This window comes from Psammomys obesus, unplaced genomic scaffold, assembly GCF_907164565.1.
Source record: "Psammomys obesus unplaced genomic scaffold, mPsaObe1.curated_primary_1811, whole genome shotgun sequence".
NCBI classification, from domain to species: domain Eukaryota; kingdom Metazoa; phylum Chordata; class Mammalia; order Rodentia; family Muridae; genus Psammomys; species Psammomys obesus.
In genome coordinates, this window is record NW_026585797.1 from 1,422,013 (window position 1) to 1,445,982 (window position 23,970).

Sequence of the window (23,970 nt, forward strand, 5' to 3'; positions counted from 1 at the left end):
CTTCTTCTTCTTCTTCTTCTTCTTCTTCTTCTTCTTCTTCTTCTTCTTCTTCTTCTTCTTCTTCTTCTTCTTCTTCTTCTTCTTCCTCTTCTTCTCCCATGAGTTCCCCCAAGCTCTACCTAATTTCTTGGTTTCCCATAGTGAGGGGAACAAGGACTATTTCAAACAGGAACTCAATGACTGGCTCTTTGGCCTCCCCACCCCCCAAGGGAGGAGCAGTCCTGTTAGGCCACAGAGGAGAGCTTTGCAGCCAGTCCTGAAGATACCTGATAAAACAGGATCAGATGAATGGGGAGGAGGTCCCCCCTATTAGTGGACTTGGCAAGGGGCACAGTGGAGATGAGGGAGGGAGGGAGGGACTGGGAGGGAATGAGGGATTGGGACACGGCTGGGATACAGAGTTAATAAAATGTAACTGATAAGAAAAAAAAATAAAACCCCACTGAGAAAAAAAAAAAAAAAAGAATCATTTCAGTGACTCTTGTTTTTACCAATCCTGTTTTGTTCTACCCTAGGGCTCTGGGCTTCTGGCCATTCAGGCAGTGTCAGGGCTGGCCTCCCTCTAGTGGCCTGAGCCTCAAGTTGAACTGTCATTAGTTGGCCATGCCCATAAATTCTGAGCCACCACTATCCAAGCACTTCTTACAGGCTGGAAAAATTGTTGCAGAAAATAGCTGGTTCAGGCTCCATTTTCACTATTTCTAGATTACTTATTAGGGTCACCCTTGTAGATTTCAGGGCCTTGCCATTGAACTATGTTGTCATGTGGATTCCAATCATATAACCCTTTTTCTCTCATCTCTCCTCACAACTTGATTCCTCTTGTTCCCATCCCCATCTACCCCCAAGTCAACTTGAGAAACTTATTCTATTTCTCTTCCCTTGGAAATCCATGTGTCCCTCCTTGAGCCATCCTTGTTATTTATGCTCTGGGTTTGTGGAATTTAGCATGATTATCCTTTATGTTACACCTAATATCTACTTATAAGTAAGTATATACCAGTTTGTCTTTCTGGGTCTGAGTTACCTCACTCAGGATGACTTTTTTTTAGTTCCATCCACTTGCCTGCAAAGTTCATGATGTCAACATTGGTATTTGTTTGTTTGTTAGCAACTGAATAAAATTCCATTTTGCAAATGTACCACATTAAAAAAAATTCACTCTTTGGTTGAAGGACATTAAAGTTATTTTCCGTTTCTGGCTTCTAATAAAGCTGCTGTGAACATAGATAAGAAAGTGACCTTTTAGTAGTTTTGAGTGTTCTTTGGGTAGATGCCCAGGAGTCGATAGTTGGATCTCTAGGTAGATCAGTTGCCTTTTTTTTTTTTTTTTTATGGAAACACCATATTGATTTCCTAATCAGCTGTACAACTTTGTACACCCACCAGCTTTGGAGGAGGGTTCTCCTTGTTCCATATCCTTAACAGCACGAGCTTTCACTTGTGTTTTTTTTTTGTTTGTTTGTTTGTTTGTTTTATCTGAAACATTCTGATATATGTAAGGTGAAACATTAAGTAATTTTGATTTGCATTTCTATGATGTCTAAAGATGTTAAACATATTTGAAGCATTTCTTTGCCATTCGAGATTCCTATGTTCAGAACAGTCAAGAATATTTTAGATTATTTCTTGTTGAGAAGTATTCAAAACTTTCTTAATAAGTTAAAAATACTTGTATTTTTAGTTATAAAATTTGATATTATATTTCTTTCTTTTGTGTCTTCTGTCTCTCTTTGTATGTGTATCACTAGGTGTGTCTGTGTGTATGCATGTTGTTATATTTATCTATGTGTTTATGTATGTGTCTCTGTGTGTATATGTGTATGCATATAGGTATGTCCATATGTATGTGTGTGAATATATGTCTTTCAATCAAAGCTTCTCTTTCACATGGTCTTCTCAAAATGTAACCCAGGTTGATTAAACTGCCAGTGTCCATTCTGCCTCTCAAGTGTTGAAATTCTGTTGTATTTTTAAAGTTCTTCTATAGTTCACTGTTTGTCCCACTACCATTCTGCAAATAATTCTATTTAGTGTGACTATTTAAATTATATGTATAATATAAGCTCTCCTATGTATATGAAAGAAATTGAGTTATTTACATGTTTAACTTTGTGATATCCTTAAATAGCTACATATAGTTCTGCCACATTAAATGGCACACTTTAGTAAGAAAATATCAAGTAAAACTAGAGAAGCTCTTAGTTGTGTCATTTTGTCTTTGATTTCTCTAAATTATTTTATAATATTAACTTTCTCCCAGTATAAACAGAGCAGTATTTTTCTGTTTTTTAAAGAGAGAGTTTTTGTAACCCAGCCTGGCTTCAAACTCATAATCCTCTTACCTCCAGCTCCCATGTGCTGACAGTACAACAGACCTATGCCACCATGAAGGACATTGCAGTTTTTATCAAAAAACAATGAAGATTAAGATCATGCCTTCTCCTTTTGTGAGATGGTATGAATTGTCCACTTGACATATTCTAGAATCAGTGGGAAGATGAGTATAAGACAGAGAATGGAAGCTGAACACTAGCAGGCATTCTTCATTTTCTAGTCCTTGGCTCTGCACATAAAGTGAAAGTGACATGCATTTCCAATTGCTGTTATTTCTGCATCATCTGGATTGTCATCTGGAACTGCATTTTATCACAGCAACAGGGTAACTCCCCATAGAAACCAAATTATCTCTTTTATTTATTTTTTCTTAATCATGTGCATTTAGCATATTTAACCAGGACTAAATCATCTTCAAATGCTTACTGGAACAGTTTCACAGACTATTTAAATTTCACTAGTTTGTTGTATTTAAATTCCACAAGTTGTTTCAATTTCTTGTGCTGATGTTCTATTACAACTACCATAGGTTTCCTGAATAGGTTTTCTGTACATGGAAGTTCTTATGCATTCCCACTATAAGGGCTTAGTAACCTCCTCAACTTAATTCTAGATTTAACTAACAAAAATGGTCTCTGTTGTAGATTACTTTCAATTAGTTACACACTAATACATAAAGTACTACATTGTCAGAATCTCTCTGAAAATTGATTGTGAACATACAGTTTGGATTCACACATTTTGTCATATATAGTTGGGTAAATAAATGCTTTCTCAGTGTGCTAGTAGGGAAATGCTATTTATTATCACATATTATAGATATCTCTTATATGTATATGTAAAACACATGTCTATTTGTTCATAATTACATATCAGAAGATTATAACATTTATCATGTACTCAGGATACTTCATTTCATTAATTATTAGATGTATTATATTTCTTTTTTAACTTAATTCTCTTTATTATTTGAATCTTTTTCTTAAAATTTTTTTAAGGCTCTTCCAGTCCATAAACATAGACTGTCACTGTTTATTTGGATTTTCAAGCTCTCTCAGGAGCTTTTTATATTTTTTTTTGTTTTTTTTAATTTTATTTTTTTCTTATCAGTTATATTTTATTAACTCTGTATTCCAGCCTTGTCCCACTCCCTCATTCCCTCCCAGTCCCTCCATCCCTCCCTCTTCTCCACCCTGCCCCTTTCAAAGTCCACTGATGGGAGGGGGAATCTCCTCCCCATTCATCTGATCCTGTTTTATCAGGTAACTTCAGGACTGCCTGCACCACCCTCCTCTGTGGCCTAACAGGACTGCACCTCACTTGGGAGTGGGGAGGCCAAAGAGCCTGTCATTGAGTTCCTGTTAGAAATAGTCCTTGTTTTCCTCACTATGGGAAAACAATTGTTTACTGAGATACCACAGGCTACATCTGAGCAGAGGTTCTAGGTTATATCCACACATGGTCCTTGGTTGAATGTCAGTCTCAGAAAGGACCCTGTGTCCAGATATATTTGGTCCTTGTGGAGCTCCTATCCTTTCCGCATAAGACTAACTCCCCTTCTTTCTTATGATTCCCTGTACTCTGGCAAGGTTTGGTCATGAGTCTTTGCTTTGAAAACACTGCTAGTTAAAGTCTTTCAGATGCCCTCAGTAGACTCGTGTCCTACGTTCAATGCACATCCCATCTGTCTTTCTAAACGAGGATTGATCATCTTACCCCATGTCCACTCTCTTGATTATCTTTTTTAGGTGTATAGATTTCATTATGTTTATTATATCTTATAGGTCTATATAAGTGAGTATATAACATGTTTGTCTTTCTCCTTCTGGGATGTTTCACTCAGAATGATCTTTTCTAGATCCCACCATTTGCCTGCAAATTTCATGATTTCCTCCTTTTTGATTGCTGAGTAGTATTCCATTGTGTAAAAATACCACAATTTCTGTACCCATTCCTCTGTTGATGGACATCTGTGTTGTTTCCAGGTTCTGGCTATTACAAATAAAGCTGCTATAAACATGATTGAACAAGTATCCCTTTTCTGTCCTTGAGCAAACTTTGGGTATATACCTAGCAGTGGTATAGCTGGGTCTTGAGAAAGCACTATTCCTAATTGTCTTAGAAAGTGCCAAATAGATTTCCAGAGTGGTTGTACCAGTTTACATTCACACCAGCAGTGAAGGAGGGTTCCCCTTTCTCCACAACCTCTCTAGCATGTGTTGTCACTTGAGTTTTTCATCTTGGCCATTCTGATGGGTGTAAGGTGATATCTCAGGGTCGTTTTGATTTGCATTTCCCTGATGACTAATGAGGTTCAGCATTTCTTTAAGTGTTTCTCTGCCATTCCATATTCCTCTGTCAAGAATTCTCTGTTTAGCTCTGTTCCCCATTTTTTAATTGGATTACTTGGTTTGCTGCTTTTCAGCTTCTCTAGTTCTTTGAACATACTGGATATTACTCCTCTGTCAGATAAATGGTTAGTGAAGATTCTTTCCCAATCTGTAGGCAGTCGTTTTGTTTTGATGACGGTGTCCTTTGCTTTACAGAAGCTTTTTAGTTTCATGAGGTCCCATTTTATTGATTGTTGTTCTTAGAGCCTGTGCTGTTGGTGTTCTGTTCAGGAAGTTGTCTCCTGTGCCAATGAGTTCTAGGCTGTTCCCCACTTTTTCTTCTAACAGATTTAGAGTATCTGGTTTTATGCTGAGGTCTTTGATCCATTTGGACTTTAGTTATGTGCAGGGTGATGAATATAGATCTATTTTCATTTTTCTGCATGTGGACATCTAGTTGGACCAACACCATTTGTTGAAGATGCTGTCTTTTTTCCATTGAATTTTTTCCATTTGGCTTCTTTGTCAAAAATCGAGTATTCACAGGTATGTTGGTTTATTTCTGGGTCTTCTATTTGGTTCCATTGATCCTCCTTTCTGTTTTTATGCCAGTACCATGCAGTTTTTATTACTATTGCTCTGTAGTAAAACTTGAGATTGGGGATGGAGATACCTCCAGATGATCTGTTCTTGTACAGGATTGTTTTGGAGATTCTGGGTTTTTTGTTTCTCCATATGAAGCTGAGAATCTTTTTTTCAAGGTCTGTAAAGAATTGAGTTGGTATTTTGATGGGAATTGCATTGAATCTGTAGATTGCTTTTGGCAGGATGGCCATTTTCACAATGTTAATCCTACCAATCAATGAGCACGGGAGATCTTTCCATCTTCTGAGATATTCTTCAATTTCTTTCTTCAGAGACTTGAAGTTTTTCTCAAACTGGTCTTTCACTTGCTGGTTAGTGTCACCCCAAGGTACTTTATGTTATTAGTGGCTATTGTGAAAGGTGTTGTTTTCCTAATTTCTTTTTCGGCCCTTTTGTCTTTGGTATACAGGAGGGTTTCTGATTTCTTTGAGTTGATTTTGTATCCTGCCACTTTGCTGAAGGTGTTTATCAGCTGGAGGAGTTCTCTGGTTGAATTTTTGGGGTCGCTCATATATACTATCATATCATCTGTGAATAGTGACACTTTGACCTCTTCCTTTCCAATTTGTATCCCCTTGATCTCCTTTAGTTGTCTTATTGCTCTGGCAAGTACTATGTTGAAGAGGTATGGAGAGAGTGGGCAGCCTTGTATTGTCACTGATTTCAGTGGGATTGATTTAAGTTTCTCGCCATTGAGTTTGATGTTGGCTATAGGTTTGCTGTATATTGCCTTTACTATGTTTAGATATGTGCCTTGTATCCCTGATCTCTCCAAGACTTTAAACATGAATGGGTGTTGGGCTTTGTCAAATGTTTTTTCAGCATCTAAGGAGATGATCATGTGGTTTTTCTCCTTCATTTTGTTTATGTGGTGGATTACATTGATGGATTTCCGTATGTTGAACCACCCTTGCATGCCTGGGATAAAGCCTATTTGGTCATGGTGGATGATATCTTTGATGTGTTCTTGGATTCGGTTTGCAAGTATTTTATTGAGTATTTTTGCGTCAATGTTCATAAGAGAGATAGGTCTGAAGTTCTCTTTTTTTGTTGGGTCTTTGTGTGGTTTAGGTATCAGGGTGACTGTCGCTTCATAGAATAAGTTTTGTAATGTACCTTCTGTTTCTATTTTGTGGAATAGTTTGAGGAGAATTGGTGTGAGCACTTCTTTGCAGGTCTGGTAGAATTCTGCCCTGAAACCATCTGGCCCAGGGCTTTTTTTGGAGGGGAGACTGTGAATGACTGCTTCAATTTTCTTGGGGGATATAGGGCTATTCAGTCTTTCTATCTGATCTTGACTTAATGTTGGAAGATGGAATCTATCAAGAAAATTGTCCATTTCATTTAGGTTTTCAAATTTTGTGGCATATAGGCTTTTGTAGTATGACCTAAAGATTGTTTGAATTTCCTCAGTGTCTGTAGTTATGTTACCCTTTTCATCTCTGATTTTGTTGATGTAGATAGATTCTCTCTGCTTTTTAGTTAGTTTGGCTAAGGGTTTGTCTATCTTGTTGATTTTCTCAAAGAACCAGCTTCTTGTTTCATTGATTCTTTGAATAGTTTTATTTGTTTCTAATTTATTGATTTCAGCCCTGAGTTTGATTATTTCCAGCCATCTGCTCCTCTTGGGTGTATCTGCTTCTTTTTTTTTCTAGGTTTTTCAGTTGGGCCATTAAGTTGTTTGTATGTGATGTTACGAATTTCTTCTTGCAGGCACTTATAATTTTTTCCCTGAGCACTGCTTTCAATGTGTCCCATAAATTTGGGTATGTTGTGCCTTCATTTTCATTGAATTCTAGGAAGTCTTTAATTTCTTTCTTTATTTCTTCCTTAATCCAGCTGTCGTTGAGTAACAAGTTGTTCAGTTTCCATGTGTGTGTTGGCTTTTTGTTATTTCTGTTGTTGTTGACGTCCAGCTTTAGTCCATAGTGGTCAGATAGAATACAAGGGATTATTTCAATCTTTTTGTATCTGTTGAGGCTTGCTTTATGACAAGCTATATTGTCTATTTTGGAGAAGGTTCCATGCGGTGCTGAAAAGAAGGTATAGTCTTTTGAGTTTGGATGAAAAGATCTGTAGACGTCTATTAGTTCCATTTGATTTAGGGTCTCTGTAAGTGTTTTTATTTCCCTATTTGTTTTCTGTCTAGTTGATCTGTCTCTTGGTGAGAGTGGAGTGTTGAAGTCTCCCACTATTAGGGTATTAGGATCAATGTATGATTTAAGCTTTAATATTGTTTCATTTACGAATGTAGGTGCTCTTGTATTTGGGGCATAGATATTCAAAATTGTGATGTCCTCTTGGTGGATTTTTCCTTTGATGAGAATATAGTGGCCATCCTTATCTTTTTTGATTAACTTTGGTTGAAAGTCTATTTTATTAGATATTAGGATGGCTACTCCAGCTTGTTTTCTGGGACCATTTGCTTGAAAAACATTTTTCCAGCCCTTTACTCTGAGGTAGTGTTTATCTTTGTTGCATAGGTGTGTTTCTTGGATGCAACAAAATGTTGGATCCTGTTTCCTCAACCATTCTGTTAGTCTGTGTCTTTTAATTGGGGAGTTGAGTCTGTTGATGTTGATAGAGACTAGTGACCAACAATTGTTACTTATTTTAGATGTGGGGTTAGTGATGTCACTGAGTTTCATTGCTTGTCTTCTTTTGGTTTTTTGTTGTGTAGTTATTTATGTCCTCTGTTTCCTAAGATGTAGTTGTTTTCTTTGGTTTGGAGTTTCCCTTCTAGTAACTTCTGTAGAGCTGGGTTACTATGTAGATATTGTTTAAATTTGGTTTTGTCTTGGAATATTTTGAATTCTCTGTCTATGTTAATTGAAAGTTTTGCTGGGTATAGTAGTCTGGGTTGGAATCTGTGGTCCCTTAAGGACTGTGTGATTTCTGTCCAGGCCCTTCTGGCTTTCATAGTTTCTGTTGAGAAATCTGGTGTGATTCTGATAGGTCTACCTTCATATGTTACTTGGCCTTTTTCCCTTGCTGCTTTTAGAATTTTTTTCTTTGTTCTGTAGGTTCAGTGTTTTGACTATGATGTGACGTGAACAATTTCTTTTCTGGTCTAGTCTACTTGGTGTTCTGTAGGCCTCTTGTGTGTTTATGGCCATCTCCTTCTTTAAGTTGGGAAAGTTTTCTTCTATAATTTTCTTGAAAATATTTTCCGGACCTTTAAGCCTGATGTCTTCTTTTTCTTCTACTCCTATTATTCTTAGGTTTTGTCTTTTCATGGTGTCCTTGATTTCTTGGATGTTTTGTGTTTGGAACTTTTCTGATTTTATTTTTTCTTTGAGAGACGTTTCAATTTCTGCAAGTGTATCTTCGGCTCCTGAGATTCTTTCTTCCATCTCTTGTATTCTGTTGGTGATGCTTACCTTTGTAGTTCCTGATCTTTTCTCTATGTTCTCCAGCTCCTGGATTTTTCTCTATTTGTGTTTTCTTTATTGATTCTAATTCTGTTTTCATGTGTTGCACCATTTCCTTCATCTGTTTGAATGTGATGTCCTGCTTTTCAATGACGGCTTCTATTTTTTTGTCTGTTTCCTCTCTATGTATCACTAATTGTGCCTCTACTTCTTTGGGTATAGTTGCCTGTATTTCTATGGGAGATTTGTTTATTTCTACTTTGTTTGCCTTCATTTGTGTGGACATTTCTTTGAGATCTTTTTGCATTTCTTCTTTGTTTGCCTCAATTTTCATCGTCATTTCTCTGAGAGCATGATTTGTTTTCTCTTGGTTAGTCTCAATTTCTTTGCCTATTTCTCTGAGGGCTTTGTTCATTTCATCTTTATGGGCCTCTAATAGCTGGAGAAACATAGTTTTGAGGTCGTTTTCTTGTATATCTAGTGAATTGAAGTGTCCATTGTTTTGTGGGGTTGCTGGTGAGGTCATTATATCCTGATTTTGTTGGGAGTGTTCTTACGTCTGCCTCTAGCCATCTGGTTATTTATAATCCTCATTGTTTGTTCCTTGAGCTTTTAGTTCTGGCTATGATGGTCTCTTTCTGTTTTCTGGACTGTTTTTTCAGGAAGATGAGAGAGGTTCACTGGTTTGGGAGTGTGCACTGTGGTTTCAGTTTTGCCTAAGTTAGGAATGTGACGCTGGCACTTTTTGCGGGCACTTTTAGCGGGCGCAGTGTGCATGCACGGATTCTCTGACTATTGCAGTGGCCTGCAAGCCACTATTATGCAGTTCTGTCTGAGATCAAGGAATTGTTTGCCTGGATTACACTGGTGGACCCGCAAGGCAGAACGTTGGGGTCGCTATTCCAATAATCCTTATGTATGATGCACACACTAGGGGTGTGGGTGGCAGGGATCTTGTCTGGTTGCTTCTGTGGAGACGCCCTGGGTCTGGGGCAAACTCTCCCTAGAAGGCTCACTCACTCTCTTGCAGGATCAGTTGGAATGCACAGGGGTTCCCCTTGCTCTCTACTCTGATTTGGTCCTGCTGCAGAAAATGCGTGGGTAGGCTAACAGCTCTTTGACACTGTGGCTGCAGGACTCGGTGTCCACCTTTCCTGTGTGCTGCCTCTCTGTCCTTTCCCTCTGCCAGGAAGGGTTATGTTGACTGGTCCCGGGGTGGTGCGGGATAGAGTTAGGTTGAGTGTTCTCAATCCCAGATCCCGGGCCCAGATCTCTCTGCCAGAAGCAGCCTGGCGGAAGATGAACCTATGTTTGCTGATCCTGAGAGAGTACCAGGTATGGTTGAGTGTCCTCAGATCCAGAGTTTGGGTTTCTCTGCTCGGGGCTGCTGGGTAACCTGGAGAGAGGGTGCTTTGTCCTTGGCGGGCTGCCTCTCTGTCCTTCCCCTCTGACCTTCCCCTCCGCTAGTGTAAGCTTATGGAGGTGCTCTCAGGAAAGTGCCAGAAGGGGTTGGGGCTTCTCAGTCCGATCCTGAGCTGGGGTTTCTCTGCCAGGGGTCGGGGAGGGAGGCGCTGGTGATAGAACTTGCTGCTAGACCTTATTGTGCTGGACGCAGGAGAATCTCAGGACGTGTATAATGACCACAGTCCCAGATCCTGAGCTGAAGTTTGTTTGCTAGGAGCTGCTGGCAGCACTGGAGTTCCAGCACTGTGAAACCGCTGTGCGCCTCTTTATCCTTCCGCTCCGCTGTGTCAGGGTTAAAGCAGTGTTTGTGGGAGTGCCCGAAAGGATTGGGTTTTCTCAGCCCCAATCTTGGGTTGGGGTACAGACAATGTGGTCTGTGGCAGATTCTGCGGGATGCCTCCTGCCTCCTCCCAAGAGGGAGTAGGGATTTTGAGCTGGGCGCTCAGCTTCTCTCCGTGTGCGGCAGGAGCTCAGTTGTGATGGTAGTGGGTACCCATGGTCAGCGAGACCTTACAGGGAAAGACTGGGTGACCCGTGACCAGTCCCGCAACTTTCCTTTCCTGTGGGTTTTTTTTGCGACTGGGATTCATAGTCTCTGGCACTGTTGTGCCCACCAATCAGCCTGGGAAAGTGATCTGGACACACAGGCTTATGACACTAGCCTGGAGACCCAAAGCTCGCGTTACCCGGGTTCTCTTCTGGGTTCTGGCTGGGCAGCCAGAGAGTGGACCCAACCGATTCCCATGCCGTGGGAGCCTCCCCTCACCTGGGAAACACAATAGCTGTTGTTTTAGGGCCCAGAGTTCAGTCTCCTGGTCGTTGCACGGAGTGTGTTGTCCTGCTTTTCAGACACATTGTTCTCCCGGCACCGCCATCTTGGCCCCTCTCCCTTCTTAAAATTTTAAAAAAATTTTTGATTATTGGGAAGGAGTGAGGGAGGGGCTATGGCTGAGATACAAAGTAAATAACGTGTGATTAATATAAAAAATATAAATTACAAAAAAAAGATACATGACTCCTAAAAGACTTTGCAAGGAGTCTGTTTGGGTACTATGAAATACTAGACTGATTCTCTGCATGGTATGCAAGAATAAGTCATCAACAAAATTCCAGTTTCAAAAATTAACTCTCAGTCCTGTTTGTTACCTCCTGGTTATTCCTCTTTTATATCTTTCATTGTCATGCCATTATCTGCAAAAATCTCTAACCAATAATCAAAGAAGCAGTCTAATCACCATGTGTGCATACATATGTGTGTTATGTGTATACATGTGTCCGTTGTTCTTCAAATGGTCTATCTAGTGGAAAATGATTAAATTTTACACATGGTTGGCAAAAACACAAAGCAAACAAACGAACAAAAAAAACCTATTAATTCACTTTGTATCCCAACTGCCATCCCTCTTCTCCTCCCATGCCCCTCTCCAAGTCCACTGATAAGGGAGGTCCTCTTCCCATTCCATAAGACCCTAGCCTATCAGGTCTCATCAGAACTGCCTGCCTTGTATTCCTCTGTGGCCTGGTACAGCTGTACTCCCTCCAGGGGGAGGAGGTCAAAGAGCCAGCCATTGATTTTATGTCAGAGAAAGCCCCTGGTCTCCATATTAGAGAAACCACTTGGAGGCTGAGCTCTCATGGACTACATCTGAGAAAAGGGTCTAGGTTATCTCCATGCATGGTCCTTGGTTGGAGTTTCAGTCTTACAAAGACGCCAAGATTATTTTGGTTTTGTTTGTCTCCTTGTGGAGCTCTAGTCTCCTCTAGATCATTCAGTCTCCCCTTTCCTTCATAAGGTTCCTTGCACTTTGTCCAAAGTTTGGCTATAAATCTCAGCATCTGCTTTGATACCCTGCTGGGTAGAGTCTTTCAGAGGTGCGTTGTGGTAGGCTCCTGTCCTGTTCCCTGTTTTTTTCCAAATTCCGATATCTATCCCATTTGCATTATGAATGAGGATTAAGCAACTAACCTAAGGTCTACCTTGATGTTTAGCTTTGTTAGGAGTATAGATTTTAGTATGTTTTCCTATATTATATGACTACTATCCAATTTCAAATGAGTATATTCCTGCATGTCTTTCTGCTTCTGGTTTACCTTTCTCTGGATCATCTTTTCTAGTTCCCATCATTTGCCTGCAAAGTTCATGATTTCCTTGTTTAAAATTGCTGAGTAGTATTCCATTGTGTAAATGTACCACAATTTCTGTATCCATTCCTTGACTGAGGGACATCTGGGTTGTTTCCAGATTCTGGCTATTACAAATAAAGCTGCTACTAACATGGTTGAACAAATGTATCTGTTGTATACTTGAGTATATTTCAGATATATGCCTAGGAGTGGTATAGCTGGATCTTGAGGAAGCATTATTCTTAATTGCCTGAGAAAGCACCAGATTGATTTCCAAAGTGGTTGGACAAGTTCACATTCCCACCAGCAATGGAGAAGGGTTCCCTTTTCTCCACATCCTCTCCAGCATGTATTATGAATTGAGTTTTCGATCTTAGCCATTCTGATGGGTGTAAACTGAATTCCCAGGGTGGTTTTGATTTCCACTTCCCTGATGACTAAGGACTTTGAGTCTTTAAGTGTTTCTGTGCCATTCTATATTGCTCTATTGAGAATTCACTATTTAACTCTGTATCCCATTTTATTTTATTTTTTATTTTTATTAATTACAGTTTATTCACTTTGTATCCCACCTGTAGCTCCCTCCAGGTTCCCCTCCCAATTCCACCCTCCCTTCCTCTTCTCTATCCATGACCTTCCCCTAGTCCACCTCCCCTTCCATCTGATCCTAGTCTATCAGGTCTCATCAGGACTGGCTGCACTGTCTTCCTCTGTGGCCTGGTATGGCTGCACCTCCATGAGGAGGAGGTGATCAAAGAGCCAGTCACTGAGTTCATGTCAGAGACAGTCCCTGATCCCATTACTAGGGAACCCACTTGGACACTGAACTATCATGAGCTACATCTATGCAAGTATTCTAGGTTATCTCCATAAATGGTCCTTGGTTGGAGTATCAGTCACAGAAAACACCCCTCTGCCCAGATTTTTGTTCCTGTTACTTTCCTTGTGGAACTACTGTCCCCCAGGTATTTCTCTTTCCCTGTTCTTTCATAAGATTCTCTGCACTCTCCCCAAAATTTGGCTGTGAGTCTCTATTTTTTTAAATGGGATTGCTTGATTTGTTGCTTTTTAAATTCTTTAGTTCCTTATATATTCTGGATATTGGACCTCAGTCAGATATAGTTGGTGAAGTCCTTTCCCAGTCGGTAAGTTATTGTTTTGTTCTGATGACAATGTCCTTTTCTTTACAGAAGCTTTTCAGTCACATGAGGTCCCATTTATTGCTTGCTGATCTTAGAGCCTTTGCTTTTGGTGTTCTGTCCAAGAAGTTGTCTCCTGTGCCAATGAGTTCAAGGCTCTTCCCCACTTTTTCTTCTAACAGATTTAGTGTGTCCGGTTTTATGCTGAGGTCTTTGATCCACTGGGAATTTAGTTTTGTGCAGGGTGATAAATTTGGGTCTATTTGTATTTTTATATATGTAGACATCCAGTTAGACAAGCACCATTTGTTGAAGATGCTATATTTTTTCCATTATATGGTTTTTGAATCTTTGTCAAAAATCAAGTATACCTAGGTATGTGGGTTTATTTCTGGTCTTCTATTTAAATTCCATTGATCCACCACTCTGTTTTAGTGCCAGTACCATGCAGTTTTTACTACTATTGCTCTGTAGTAGAGCTTTAGATCAGAGATAGAGATACCTCCAGATGATTTGTTGTTATACAGAATAGTTTTAGCATTTTTTTTTTCATCTGAAGTTGAAAATTGTACTTTCAAGGTCTGTAAAGTATTGTGGTGGTATTTTAACTAGAATTTCATTTAATCTGTAAATTGCTTGTGGCAGGATGGCCTTTTTCATTATGTTAGTCCTACTGATCCATGAACATGAGAAATATTTCAATCTTCTGATACCTAATTCAATTTCTATCTTCAAAGTCTTGACTCTTTTTTTTTTTTTTTTCAAACAGATCTTTCAGTTTTTTGGGTAGAGTCACGCCAAGGTACTTTATGTTATTTGAGACTCTTATGAAGATTGTTGCTTCACTAATTTATTCTCAGTCCCTTTTCTTTTGTGTACAGGTTGGCTCCTTATTTTTTTAGTTAATTTTGTATCCAGCCACTTTGCTGAAGGTGTTTATCAACTGAAGGAGTTCTCTGGTAGAATTCTTGTTGTCACTCATGTATGTTTTCTTATCATCTGCAAAGAGTGATACTTTGACTTTTTTCTTTTTAATTTGTATCCCCTTGATCTCCTTTAGTTGTCTTATTGCTCTAGCTAGGACTTCAAGATCTTTGTTGAAAAGATACTGAGAAAGTGAACATCATTGCCTTGTCCTTAATATCAGTGGGATTGAGTTAAGTTTCTCTCTATTTATTTTGATGTTGTCTATAGGCTTGCTGTATATTGTCTTTACTAAGTTTAGGTATGTACCTTGTATCCCTGATCTCTCCAAGACTTTAAACATGAATGGGTGTTTGATTTTGTGAAATGATTTTTCAGCATCTAAGGAGATTATCATGTGTTTTTTTTTCTACTTTGGTTTGTTTATATGGTGGATTACATTGATAGATTTCCATATATTGAACCACCCTTGCTGGCCCTGGGCTGCTTTTGGAGGAGAAACTTTTGATGAATTTTTCTATTTCCTTTGGGGATATAAGACTATTTAATCTATTTACATGATATTGACTTAATTATGTTAAATGGAATCTAACAGAAAAATTTTCCATTAGATTTCAAATTTTGCGGCATGTAGGCTTTTGTAGTAAGACTTTGTGATTGTTTTAATTCCCTCAGTGTCTGTCGTTATGCCCCCATTTCCATTTCTGATTTTGTGATTTAGATAGTTTCTCTCTTTTTTTTCCACTTTGAGTTATTTATTCATGATTTTTTTTGATTTTTTAAATTATTTTATTTTATTTTTAATTACACTTTATTTACTTTGTAGCCCCCTTCTAGTTCTCCCTTTTGTCCCTTCCAATACCTCCCTTCCTCCCCCTTCTCCATGCATGCCCCTCCCCAAGTCCAATGGTAGGGGAGGGTTTCTTTTTCTTCCTTAGTTTCCCTCTATCTTAGCCTTTTAGTTAGTTTGGATAAGGATTTCTCTATCTTGTTGAGTTTCTCAAAGAACCAGCTCTTGATCTCATTGATCCTTTAAATTGTTTTCTTTGTTTCTAATTTATTAAACACAGCTCTGAGTTTGATTATTTCCTATTGTCTACTTTTCTTGCGTATGTCTGCTTCTTTTTTTTCCCCTAGGGCTTTTAAGTGTGCTGTTAAGTTATTTGTATGAGATTTCTCAAACTTTTTTTCTGGAGGCACATAGTACTATGAAATTTCCTCTTAGTACTGTTTTCATTGTGTCCCATAAATTTGGGTAAGTTTTGACTTCATTTTCATTGAATTTTAGGAAGTCTCTATTTTTTTTTTTTATTTCTTCCCTGACAAAAATGTCATTGAGAAGAGAGTTGTATAGTTTTATGTGTATGTAGGCTTTTTGTATTTCTGTTGTTGTTGAGGTCTAGTTTTCAGCCATGTTGATATGATTGGATGAAAGGGATTATTTAGACTTTCTTGTATCTGTTGAGGCCTGCTTTATGCCCTACTATATGTGCAATTTTGGAGATGGTTCCCTGAGGTGCTGATAAGAATATTCTTTTTACTGTATACTCTTTTCTGTTTGGGTCAAAGATTCTGTAGACATCTATTAGGTCTGTTTGATTTAGGACCCCTCTAATTGTCATTGTTTCCCTATTTAGTTTCTGTCTAGATGGACTGTTCCTTGGTGAGAGTGGAATGTTGAAGTCTCCCACTATTAAGGTTTTGGGATTTATTGATGTGTGATTTAAGCTTTAATAATATTTCATTTACACTCTTTTATTTGGAGCATAGGTGTTCAGGATTGTGATGTCCTCCTGCTGGATTTTTCCATTGATGAGAATGAACTATTCCTCTTCATCTTTTTTTTTATTAAATTTGGTTGCAAGTCTATTGTCTAAGATATTAGGATAGCTATTCCATCTTTTTTTCTGAGTCTGCTTGAAAAAAAACTTTTTCCAGTCCTTCACTCTGATGTAATGTTATCTTTATTACAGAGGTGTGTTTCATGGATACAGCAGAAAGTTGGATTCTTTTTCTGTCACCTGTTAGTCAGTGTCACTTTATTAGAGAGTTGAGTTCATTGATGTTGATAGATAATAGTGACCAATAGATGTTAGTTCCTTTTTTTTGTGGAGTGGGAGGTGATAGTGTATTTGTGTGCCTGTTTTTTTGTTTTGTTTTGTTTTGTTTTGTTTTGTTTGTTGTGGTTGTTGTTGTTTTGAAGTTATCTATATCTGGTATTTTCTTGGGTATAGTTGATTTACTTAGATTGGAGTTTTCCTTCTAGTTTCTTCTGTAGGGCTGGGTTTCTGTGTAGATATTGTTTAAGTTTGGTTTTACCATGAAATATTTTGTTTTCTCCATATATGATGATTGAAAGCTTTGTTGGATATAGTATCTGTGGTCTCTTAGAGTCTGTGTGACTTCTGCACAGGCCCTTCTGGCTTTTGTAGTGTTGATTGAGAAATCTGGTATGATTATGATAGGTCTTCTTATGTGTTACTTGTTTTTTTCCCTTGCTTCTTTTAATATTTTTGCTTTGTTTTGTATTTTAGTGTTTTGATTATTATGTGACCTGAGGAGTTTCTTTTCTGGTCTAGTCTATTTGGTGTTCTGTAGGCCTCTTTTATGTTTATGGGCATCTCTTTCCTTAAGTTGAGACATTTTTCTTCTATGATATTTTTAGAGGACCCGGGGTAAGATGATCAATCCTCACTTAGAAAGACAAATGGAAGGCACATTGGACATAGGAGAAAACAAGTAACAGGACAGGAGCCTAGCAGAGAGGGCCTCTGAAAGACTCTATCTAGCAGTATATCAAAGGAGATACTAAGACTCATAACCAAGCCTTTGTCAGAGTGCAGGGAATCATATGAAAGAAGGGGGAGTTAGTATGATGTGGAAAGGATAGGAGCTCCACAAGGACCAAATATATATGGACACAGGGGTCTTTTCTTAGACTGATACTCCACCAAAGACCATGTATGGATATAACCTAGAACCTCTGCTTGGATGAAGGCCGTGGCAGCTCAGTAACCAATTGGTTCCCCATAGTAAGGGGAACAAGGACTATTTCTGACAGGAACTCAATGGCAGGCTCTTTGACCTCCATATCCCCCAAGGGAGGAGCAGTCCTGCTAGGCCACAGAGGAGAACTTTGCAGCCAGTCCTGAAGATACCTGATAAAACAGGGTCAGATGAAAGGGGAGGAGGTCCTTCCTAATTGGTGGACTTGGAAAGGGGCAGGGAGGAGATGAGGGAGGGAGGGTTTGGGAGAGAATGAGGCAGCAGGATACAGTTGGGGTACAGAGTTAATAAAATGTAACTAATAATAAAAAATAAAAATAAATAAATTTTAAAAAATCATGAAAAAGATTTTCTAGACTTTGAAGCCTGTAATCTTCTTTTTCATCTATTCCCATTATTCTTAGATTTTTTTTTTTCTTGGTGTTCTTGATTGCTTGGATGTTTTGTGTTTGGAAGTTTTCTGATTACATTTTTTCTTTAAGAGATGTATCAATTTCTACAATTGTATCATTCCCTGAGATTCTCCCTTCCATCTCTTGTATTCTGTTGGTGATGCTTATATTTGTGTTTCATGATCTGTTCTCTAAGTTCTCCAGGTCCAGTGTTTTCTCTCTTTGTGTTTTATTTATTGATTTTAATTCAGTTTTGATATCTTGCACCATTTCCTTCGTCTGTTTGAATGTGGATTCCTGTCTTTCCATGATGGTCTCAAATGTTTTTGTTCATTTCCTCTATATGTGTCTATACGTGCACTAGCACCTGATTCTCCAATGCACACTTTCATGCACACTCCCTCATATGTGCACATGTGTCTGTGACATTCTTCCCTTAGCTACAGATGAAACACCAACACCCACTCTCTAACCAGTGTACCTCTCTCATCGTCCTGAATAATATGCCAGACAGCAGAGACAGACAGACACAGTCTGAAGTACATACTCCAGGAACAAACAGCCAAGGTTACAAATAAGTAGATGGCTAGAAGTTGGCATAACAACACATCAAAAAAAAAAAAAAGTCAGGACATTATGGCTTCACCAGCAACCCCCAAAATTAATGGATATGCTGATTCATAGAAAAATGATCTCAAATCTTGATTATTCAGTTATTAGATACACATAAAGAGGAAGCTCTCAAAAAAAATATACAGGCAAATATAGCCAAACAAATAGAGTCACATATAGAATCACATAGAGAGGAAATATACAAAATATGACCTCATTTTAAGTAAAAACAAAACAAAACAAAACAAAACAAAAAAAAACAAAGAACAAAAGTTCTGTGTCCTTACTCTTTTCTACAAGAAGACATTAACTGCAAGGGTGATGTTTATTGTAAATGGAAAAGATATTTTAAAAATGATAACATACAAGGAGAATACAAAATGGCTGTTTCAAGAGGGCACTGTCTCTGTAGAGGACAACAGTGACTGCACAGCAACCAGCAGACCAAACTCTTAGCCCCAAAACACCAGCAATTCTGTTTCCCAGGTGAAAGGTAACCCTACAATGTGTGAAGCAATCTCATCCATTCTCATGTCACAAACCTAAACTCCAGGAGAGTTCCAGGGTCTGGCAAGTGCTTGATCACCAGCCCAGAGCCACATGCCTGTGTGTTCTGATCACCATCCCAGCCAGACTGAACTGTGGTCCTCACAACACCAGAAACTGGGATTTTCATTAGAGAGAAAACCCCTAGGTAAAGGAAGCAATAAGGCCAACCTCAAGTCACCCAGACAACACCTAGAAAATGTCTTGGGTTCCAGCAGGTTCTCAGCCACCAGCTCAAAGACTTACCTGCCTGCCCTACTCAACTTCCAGACAGAACTGTGAGTCCCAGGGTACCAGAGACTGGCTTTCCCTGTAGGAAGGAAACCCATGTTGAGGGAAACATCAGATCCAACCTTAGGACACTCTGTGAGCTCCCCACACCAAAAGTTATCTGGAAGAGTTCCTGGGTTCCTGCAGGCGTGCATTATCCAGCATAGAACAACTGCCTGCACCTGCTTGCTCTACTCACCATCCCAGACTGAACTGTGAATTACCAAGGTGGAGGAAACATCAGATCTCCCCCCAGGACACGCAGCTCCTGAAAAGTTTCTGGGTTCCTGCAGGCTCCAGGCTCTAGCTTCCTGCTGTGTGCATGAGTGCTACACTTACCTGTTACTGATTACCCCTTAGGTATTGAGGTACAAAGCTCCAACATCAGACCTACAGAAGCCTGGAATCCATGGAATCAGCCCCAGCCACTGAGCAAAGTGGCAACCTGTCTACCTAACCAAACTGACCAAACTGTGGGGCTCCCTGGTTCTTTTTTTTATTTCCTCAGATGTATTTATTTAAGGCAATGCATCACAGATTAGAAAAATGTAACATGGATGTTGTAATTGAATACCTTCTTGTTTATAGGTTGAATAAGAAACAAATTTTCGTTACCCTATCAAATGTTTACATTTTTCCTATATTGTTTTCAATATATTTTCTCTTCTTTCCGATATGAAAGTTTATATTTTTTCAATTTTGCATTCTATTTTTTAAATTTTTATTTTTTTAATATTAGTTACAGTTTGTTAACTTTGTGTCCCTGCTGTATTCCCATCCTTCTTTCTCTCCCAATCCCTCCCTCCCACCCTTATCTCCTCCCTGCCCCGTTCCAACTCCACTGATAGGGAAGAACCTTTTTCCCTTTCATCTGATACTGGTTTATCAGGTATCTTCAGGACTGGCTGCAAAGTCCCCCTCTGTGGCCTACCAGGGCTGATCCTCCCTCAGGGGTGTGGAGGTCAAAGAGTCCGCCAGTGAGTTCATGTTAGAAACAATCCCTGTTCCCTTTATTAGGGTACACACTTGGATACTGAGCTACCAAGGGCTACATCTGAGCAGAGGTTCTAGGTTGCATCTATACATGGTCCTTGTTTGGAGAAACAGTCTCATAAAAAACCCCTGTGCCCAGATATTTTAAGAGGGGTGTGCCTAACAAAAACAATGTAAGAGCAACTTCAATAGCTCACTAAATTCAGAGCAAGAAACCAAGCAGGAGGGCAGGTGTCTCCAGAAATTTTGCTGGTGAAAGGAGAGCACCCCTGACTTCAAATGACTGTAATTAACACACAAGTCCATATGCCTGAGGTGAGCTGTGGCAATTCCTGAGAAGCGCTGGTCATTTGGTAAGCATACCCAAAAAACTCAGGATGCCTCCTTCAGGAACAGACATATTCCTGTCAAGGAGATTTTCCCTTACATAATAGTCTAGCAGGCACCAGACACTAGCAGCCAACACCTGACACAGTCAGATGGGTAGAGGCCAGCGTAAAAGCACAAATAACAAAAGCCAAATAAATATGGCATCTCCAGAACACAGTTATCCAGGGGTAAGCAACCCTGGAAACCCTATCATAAGTGAAATTTAAGAAGGTCACCATTTATCTATGCTTATGAAGAAGATAATGGAGGAATGTGTAAAGGAATAAAAGAAGATAGTCAAACAGATTATGGCCATCTGTAAAGAAATGGAAGAATATTAAGTCAAACAGAATATGGCCTTTCTTAAAAAAATACAGGAAGGTACAGCCAAACAGTTTGTGGCCTTCAGAGAGGAAATAATTAAATCACTGAAAGAAATAAAAGAAACACAGGAATGTTCAAACAGGTGAAGGAATTGAAGGAAAATACACTCAGAAAGGTGAAGATAATCAACAAAATGGTCCAAGATCTGAAGATAGAATTGGAAAAATTAAAGAAAACACAAACAGAAAATCATGGAGAGGAAGAACTTAGGAAAGAAAACAGGAACTACAGAGATAAGCATAACGAACAGACTACAAGAGATAAAAGAAAAATCTAAGGTGTGAAAGATACAGTGGAAGAAATTGATGTTTCCATCAATGAACATGTTAAACCTAAAATCTTCCTGACACAAACCATCCAAGAAATCCAACACAACATGAAAAGACAAAACATAAGAATAATCAGAGCAGAGGAAAAAGGAAATTCCTGTCTGCAAGGCCCAGAAAATATATTAAAAAAATCATAGAAGAAAATTTCCCAATTAAAAGAAAAGGCCACTAAGCATACAAGAGGCCTACAGAACACCTAATAAATTATACCAGAAAAGAAAATTTTACTGTCACATAATAATAAAAGAATTAAGTATACAAAGAAAAGAAAAAAATTATTAAACACTGCAGGGAAAAAAGAATAAATAGGATATAATTTCAAACCCATCAGTATCACACCTAACTTCTCAACAAAGGCTATGAAAGCCAGAAGTGCCTGTACAGATATCATGCAGACCCTAAGAGAACAAATATGTCAGCTCAGGCTACTATACCAAGCAAAACTCTCAGTCATCATAGATGGAGAAAGCAAGATATTCAATGTAAAAACAAATATAAAATATACTGCAAATCCAGTGTTACAGAAGATAGTAGAAGGAAAAATACAACCCAAGAGAGTTTACTAACATTCAGGGAAACACAAGAAATAAAAAAACTTCACTAAGGCAAAATTAAAAGTTGCCAAGCACACAAACATACTACCACAACCATCAGTAAGTTGAAGGATCTAACAGCCACTGGTCATTAATCTCTCTCGACATCAATGGACTCAGTCTCCAATAAAAAGATAGAGACTAACAGAATGGATGTGTAAATAAGACCCAACAATCTGTTGCATAAAAGAAACACAACTAAGTCACACAGATAGACATAACCTGAGAGTAAAGGGCTGGAAGACAGTTTTCCAAGCAAATAGACCCAAGAAGCAAGCAGGAGTAGCCATTCTAATATCTAAAAAAATACACATTTTTAATTGAAAGAGTTGGGGAAAGGCACTTCATGCTCATCAAAGGAAAATTCCACAAGGAAGACATCAGAACTCTGAACATCTATGCCCAAATACAAGGGCACCAACATTTGTAAAAAAAAAAAAAAAAAAAAATTAATAAAACTTAAACCACACATAGCTCCCCACACATTAATAGTAGGTGACTTCAACACCCCACTCTCAACAAAGGACAAGCCAACAAAACAGAAATTAAACAAAGAAACAATGACTCAAACTGAGAACATGAATCAACTGGACTTAATCTTTCACACAAATACAAAAGAATTTACCTTATTCTCAATACCTCAGGGAACCTCTCCAAAATAGATGGTATAGTAGGTCACAAAGGAAACTTCAACAGATACAAGAAGATTGAAATAATCCCCTGTATCCTATCTGACCACCCTGGATTGAAGCTGGACTTCAACAACAACAAAAATAGCAAAAATCCTACACACACATGGAAACTGAATGACTTGCTACTCAGTGACAGCTGGGTCAGGAAAAAAAAATGAAAAAAGAAATTAGAGACTTCCTAGAGTTCAATGAAAATGAAGACAAATCTTGCCCAAACATATGGGACATAAAGAAAGCAGTGCTAAGAGGAAAATTCACAGCACTAAGGCCTTCAAGTAGAAAGTTGGAACATCTCATTCAAAGTACTGAAAGGCTCACCAGAAAGCACTAGATAAAAAAGAAGCAGGCCCTGTGCCCTGATATATTTTGTCCTTGTGGAGATCCTGCCTCTCCCGGTCATATTAACTTCCCTTTTTATTGTATGATTCCCTGCACTCTGCTGAAGGTTTGGTTATGAGTCTCCGCATCTGCCCTCTGCAGTAGGCTTGTGTCCTGTTACTTGTTTTCTCCTACTTCCCATGTCCATTTCATTTGTCTTTCTAAGTGAGGATAGATCATCTTACTCTGGGTCCTTTTTCTTGTTTATCTTCTTTAGGTGTACATATTTTAGTATGTTTATTCTATCTTATAGGTCTATATAAGTGAGTATATACTGTGTGTGTCTTTCTGCTCCTGGGTTACCTCACTCAGGATTATCTTTTCTAGATACCACCATTTACCTGCAAATTTCATGATTTCCTTGTTTTTAATTGCTGAATAGTATTCCATTGTGTAAAAGTACCACAAATTCTGTATCCATTCCTCCATTGCTGGACATCTGGGTTGTTTCTCTTTCTCCAACCAAGGACCATGTATAGATACAAGCTAGAACCCCTGCTAAGATGTAGCTCATGGTAGCTTAGTAACCAAGTGGGTTTCCCTAGTAAGGGGAACAGGAACTATTTCTGAAATGAACTCAATGACTGGCTCCTTTATCTCCCTCCCCCTGAGGGAGGAACAGTCTTTCTAGGTCACAGAGGAGTACATGGCAGCCAGTCCTGAAGATACCTGATAAGCTAGAGTCAAATGGAAGGGGAGGAAGACCTTTCTTTTAGCAGTGGACTTGGAGAGGAGTAGGGAGGAGATGAGGGTGGGAGGGTGGGACTGAGAAGCAATGAGGGAGGGGCCTATGGCTGGGATACAAAGTAAATAAACTGTGATTAATATAAGAAAATCAAAATTAATAAAAAAAGCAGACACACCCAAAGAGGAGTAGACAATTGGAAGTAATTAAACTCAGGGCCGAAATCAGCAAATTCGAAAAAAGTAAAACAATTCAAAGAATCAAGGAAACCAAGAGCTGGTTATTTGAGAAAATCACTAAAATAGACAAACCCTTAGCAAAACTAACTAAAAGGCAGGGAGAGACTATCCAAATGAACAAAATCTGAAATGAAAAGGGGACATAACA